This window comes from Trachemys scripta, chromosome 6 (genome assembly GCF_013100865.1).
Source record: "Trachemys scripta elegans isolate TJP31775 chromosome 6, CAS_Tse_1.0, whole genome shotgun sequence".
Taxonomy (NCBI): domain Eukaryota; kingdom Metazoa; phylum Chordata; order Testudines; family Emydidae; genus Trachemys; species Trachemys scripta.
In genome coordinates, this window is record NC_048303.1 from 26,407,547 (window position 1) to 26,413,698 (window position 6,152).

Below are 6,152 nucleotides of genomic sequence, written 5' to 3' on the forward strand. Positions count from 1 at the left end.
ATATAAGCCACATGGAAGGTCATACTGCCACCTCTGCTTTGGGGTTATCAGGTTGTTTGAGCAATGGAATACAATAACAGTTCTCTCTATATAATAGAGCTTAAAAAAGGTCTAAGACATCAGATAATATTTCTTCCATAAATATGATAGGTCAGCACTTCCGTTTGTTTAGTATGCTGAGTTCTTGGATATTCTGGTATCTGGATATGAGCCCTGATCCTGCACACTCTAACATACTTAATTTAAACATCTGAGCAGTCTCAACTCAGTGAGACCACTCAATTCCTTAAAGTTAAAATGTGCTTATTTACAAGACTGATTGTCCTCCAGAAATAATAAAATATTTAGTTTGATATTTTTCTCTGGTGTAATTTCTGACATGGCTTCTCAGTAGCCTGCAGTACTTTCAGACTGGCTTCTTAGAAGGCTGATTTTATAGACCAGGCTTGTTTATTATGCAGACCTACATTCCCATTTGACTTCACTGTCAGAGACTGAACACGGCAGTTTATCTAGTTTTGTGTTTGCCAGCTCCCATGTCTATTGAGCAAGGTCTTTTCTTTGCTGAGTCCTGGCTAGCTGAACAGTAGAGCTGGTCAAGAATTTTTTGTTGGAAAATGAAGATTCACCTAACTGAAACTGTTCAGAGGAACATACCAGATTTGATGAAACTTCCATTGAGGTCCAGGATGGAATGTCTGCTCAAAATGAGAGACAAAGAGGGGGCAGATGGATTTTTTTTTTAAATGTGTTTTTTTTTTAAAGTAGGGTTAGCTAACTGGGATTAACAGAAATAAAGACTTGGCAATTCAGCTTTGAACTCAGTTTAGCAACTCAAATTCAATCCCAGAGTCTCTGAGTGGCTTGAACTCAAATTCAAGTCCCTGCAGAGCAGGGATTCAAATCTGGGTTTCTTACAACTCACATGACTGCCCTAACCACTAGGCTATTGATTATTGTCTGTCTGCCTCTGTCTGTCTCCTTCCCGCCCCCATCTCTCAGTTTCATCTTGATGTGGAGTGGGAACAATTTCTGAACTCTTGAAAACATTCACAGGACAGGAAAACCATTTCCTGCCTCTCTCTGCTGCAGCATTCTCCTCCCTCATTGAACAAAGTGTCCCTGGCCAGTTGTCCGGTAGGTTACTGACATGACATTGTTATGTTTTTATCAGTATTTCAGTCCTAGGTACGTTAAGCAGTCAGTTATGTGGCTTCTAATCTTGTGCCCTCCTGCCTCTCTGTATAGGATACTGTGACCTTTCAAACAGAAGGTTTTGAAGGTGAGATCCAACAGGACCTGTCCCACCACTCCCACCTCACTTTCTCTTCTTGCTCTCCTGTCACTGACACGTAAGTTTCTTGTCACCTTTCCTTTTCTAATCATTCTTCCTTCCTTAGAGAAAACATTCCATGTCTCCTAGTGACCCACTTTGGCTCCACACTCTCTCTTTAACGTCTCACTCTCAGCATGCTCTTTCCCTTCACAAGGCAAACACATTATAGTCGCTGCTTTCCTAAAAAATCCTTTCCTAAGTCATTTTCGTTTCCAACCGCCACACCATCTTCCTTCTCCCTTTCATCTCCAGACTCATTGAACACACTGTCTGCAATCATTGCCTCGACTTTTCTTCCAACTCGATCCTGGATGTATCCCCTCCTATCAGGCTTCCACCCTCTCCACTCTACTAAAAGGCATTCTAGCAAAGGTCTCTGATGATCTTTTCATGGCCAAATCTCAGGGCCCTACCTACTCTCAGCTGCTCTTTACACCATTGGTTGCACTCTTCTTCTTGAAATCTTGTCTCCCCATGGCTTTCATGACCCTTTTATCTTCTAGTTCCACTTCTGTATCTCTGGTCAGTCCTTCAGCACCTCTTGGTGGGTTCTTTTCCCTTATCCCATTTTCCATGGGTGTCTCTTGGGGCTTTGTCCTTAGCCCTTTCCATCTCCTTTTCCTTTACATCCTTGCTCTAAGTGATCTTATCTGATCACATGGTTTCAATTACCATCTCTATGCTGATGACTCAGAAATCTCCAGGCCTGACCTTTTTATTATTGATTTTACTGGAGTTGCGGTAGCATCTCGGAGCCCCAGTCATGGACTCAGGATTCCATTGTGCTACATTCTGTACAAACCCAGAACAAAAGATGGTTCTTGCACCAAAGAGTTTACAATTGAAGTATAAGACAAGAGTGCAGGTGGATACAGACAGACATATGGGGGAGCACAAAGAAGCAATGAGACAGCTGCCTAACTGTTGTCATTTTTTTTGTAGGTGTCACAGCACAGGAGAGTTTTGAGGAGAGATTTGAAGTAAGACAACAAATTGGCTTTGCAGATGTTTATAGGGAGCTCCTCCCATGTGTTACCTGCACAAAATTCTCTGTTACTTGCACACTCTAGTGGCACCCACCCTTACCCTTCTGTGGGCTCAGGGTGTAACCTTACACTCCGCGGGTTTGCGGGGTCTTTTACCAGTGAAAGAGCCTTACACAGTAATATCCTACTTAACCTCTATTTATTAATAATCACCAAAATAGAATGTACACACTAAGCATACAATGCTCACCACTCCCAATAAGGTAGATGAACTTCTCCTGATGGCCGGTCAGAATCAGGTCATCTGGGGAACTCTAGCTTCTGCACAATGTCATTGGCAGGGTGTTGAGGTCTGGCAGCTCTGATGTTGGAGCTGTGTCCAAATTGGTTCCAAAGAACTTCCTTTTGGACCCAATTCATATAGTGAAACTTGAGTCCTGCTTAGCTATACCTTAACCGATCATTTTACTAAAATATTAGTAAACAATTCTCTAACCAATCCTAACGTATTGTAAAACAATTCTTTAACCAATCATACCCCACCACCTTAATTGATTTATACCTAGCAAAATTAGTTATGCAATAGACAGAAACAATCAAAGAACCATACAGAAATCATACAAATAAACAATAGAGAAGTAGGGACCATAAAGGCAAAACAATAGAAGTATAGATTTTACAATCACAACTGTTGGTAAATGATTTCTTGCCAGACAGAATGCTATCAAACAAAGTTTTCTTTAACCATCTTAAGATTTGTTTCTTTATCTGGTGATGGTGGGTACTATTAGTACCGGAGTGCCTTCTTTAACAGCACATTGTTTTAATGTAATTTAGATGGAATGTGAAGATGTGGCCGTCTGCTTCTTAGGTATGGTTGCCAACTTTTTAATCACACAAAACCCAACACCCTTCCCCTGCCCTCTTCCCCGCCCCTTCTCTGAAGCCACGCCCCTGCCCTGCCCCTTCTCTGAGGCCCCACCCTCTGCTCACTCCATCCCCCCTCCCTCCATCACTCGCTCTCCCCCACCTGCACTCACTTTCACCAGGCTGGGGCAGGGGGTTGGGGTACGGGAGGAGGTGAGGGCTCCGGCTGGGGGTGCAAGCTCCAGGATGGGGCTGGGATGAGATGTTTGGGGTGCAGGAGTGGGCTCCGGCCTGGGACCGAGGGGTTTGGAGGGCCAGAGAGGGATCAGGGCTGGGGCATGGGGTTGGGCTGTGGGCTCTGGGAGGAAGTTTGGGTGTGGGCAGGAGCGGTGCCAGGGTTTTTGGCGCCCTAGGCGGGGGTCCTTCCACGCTCCTGGTTGTCGTCAGCAATTCTGCGGCAGGGGGGTCCTTCCACGCTCCCGGTCTTCAGGGCACTTCGGCGGCGGGTCCCAGAGCAAGTGAAGGACCCACCACAGAATTGCTGCCGAAGACCCGGAACACGGAAGGACCCCCCCGCCGCCGAATTGCCACCAAGGATGGCAAAATGCCATCTCCCCCAAATCCTGGCACCACAGGTGTGGGAGAGGGCTCAGGGCCGGGGCAGGGGGTTGCGGTGTGGGAGGGGGTGAGGGGTGTGGGCTCTGGTTGGGCAGCGCTTACCTCAGGTGGCTCCTGGAAGCAACCGGCATGTCCCTCTGGCTTCTAGGCTCAGGGCCGGACAGGTGGCTCCACATGCTGCCCCTGCCTGCAGGCACCCATTGGCTGCGGTTCCCAGCCAATGGGAGTGCAGAGTTGGCGCTGGAGACAGGGGCAGTTTGCAAAGAGCCCCTGGCCACCCTTGCACCTAGGAGCTGGATATGCCAGGTAGGGAGCCTGCCTTAGCCCCGCTGTGCTGCCGACTGGACTTTTAGTGGCCTATTAAAATCTCCCAGTTTGCTTTCAGTAGTCACTGGGAGATTGCTGCCGATTCTCATAGACTCCCGGTCAGTCCGGAAGGTTTGGCAACCCTATTCTTAGCTCATGGCTGCTGCTCTCCTAATATGGCTGCAGAAAAAGGCCTCAAACCTTACAATATGGCTCCAGGAAAAGACTTTATCCTTACACATGTTGAGGGGAGCACGGGAGAAAGACAACCACCTTTGCACTGAAAGTTTAACAAGTGAGAGGCTGGTATCTCTGGCAGAGTAGAGGCATCTGAGCTTTTGTTTCTGTGTCTGCATGTCTCACCATCAACTTAAAATTAACATGCCAAAATATCATCCATTCCCGTTCTCCCGCTTCTCTGTTGTTGTGGATCCATCTCCCCGCCACTCAAGTCTGTTAATCTTGCTTTAGTCTTTGATTGTGCCCTCTTTCTTGACCTGCATATCTAGGCTGTGTTTAAATGTTACTGCTTCTTCCTTCATTCCATCTGTATGACACCAGCCTTTAATCTCTCTGTGCACACAGATAAAACTATTGTACAGATGAAGGAAGATGGCCTTCTTAGCGGACTGGAAGAACTATGAAATAACATTCAAGGCTAGGTAAGAAGGGATGGGATCCAAGGTAACTGTGAAAGCCAAGATTCTAGACTGAGTATTAAAAATAAGAGAGAGACCACCCAGGAGAGGTTTACATGTTATTAAAATGCTTTGCATAAAGAAATCCCACCAACTCGAAAATTACACTTCTGTCTGAAATTTTGTACTTAATATTTCAAGTAACCCCCTAAGATTACTAAAGATAAAAGGAAAAATATTTTCCACTTAATTTTGTACATTTGACAACACGTGTGTGTGTGTGTGTGTAAGTGTATACACAATCTCTCTGTTTTGTATACACAATCTCTCTGTTTTGTATATACGATCTCTCTGTTTCATGCTCTAGCATGATGAAATTGTTTGCATGCATTTCTCTGGGCAGGACTCATGAATTTGCTCTTCCCAGGTCTTCCAGGAGGATGTTTGCCAGCAGCAGCAAAGTAGAGGCTGCAAGCAAGTATGCCCACAGGAAGAAGATGGGTGGGGAGGGCAGTTGGCCCTGGGTGTGCTGTGTGGTGTTACTCTTGGAGCTATCAAATCCCTTGCAATTTAATCCTTAAAGGAATAAAAAAAAAAAAATACTCATAGCCATACATTTCCAAGAGTGTGCTTTGTATTCTTTTGAAATTCACCCATATAAAAAAGTGCAATATCCTGTTACTGCAATTTGTTTTATGTTTAACCATGCGATGAAACCATTTTTCATATTTAGAAGGAGCTGCAGGCCACTTTAACAAAAAATAGGACCTTATATTTACTGAGCATTTTTTCTTTTCATATCAAAAGAAAACTTACATTTCTATTAATTTTTGATTGAAAAAAGTACAATTAAACTAAAATGTAATATTAATTCTTTATTGAAAATTAATTATACCATAACAGAAATGCTGTAGAAATTTGTTATATTTTCCTTCACAAGTGAAAGTAAGCAATTTTATTGATCTTCTGCTTTGCAGAATAATTTCTCTTCCATTTGTTGCATACAGAAAGGAATACATTAATTAATAATTACTGTGGTGGGTTTTTTTTTCCAAAGCAGAAAATAGGAAGAAGATGCAGACAAGGGTATGCTATGTATATGGGTAACAATTTGATAATGGATGAGCTTGTAGCTGAGAGAGCCACAGAAATAGCTTTGAGAAACCAGTAAACCAACTGCAGCGCAGACCCATGCTGCAAAGTGATTGCTAATGAGAGGAAATTGTACTCTTTTGTGCTGTAAAGGCTTCATTTGTATTTTACAATATACTGCAAAAACAGGCCCAGCACTTAAGTGGGACTGCTAGCAATTTGATAAGAGTGCCACAGTGCTGAATAACCAATGCTGGGATGGCTATGATTTTCATTCATTTGTATAGTGCTCAAAAGGAAACTTAAATG

The 6,152-nt window shown here is 43.9% G+C and overlaps 1 long non-coding RNA gene across 1 annotated transcript; it reads left to right on the forward strand.

Annotated features, from left to right (window-relative positions):
- Positions 1–803: 803 nt before the first annotated feature.
- Positions 804–5,513, forward strand: LOC117879573. Its single transcript, XR_004646311.1, has 6 exons — positions 804–1,137; positions 1,249–1,352; positions 2,279–2,316; positions 3,160–3,193; positions 4,699–4,775; positions 5,179–5,513. It is a non-coding gene; the product is annotated as an uncharacterized LOC117879573 (long non-coding RNA).
- The last annotated feature ends 639 nt before the right edge of the window (positions 5,514–6,152 follow it).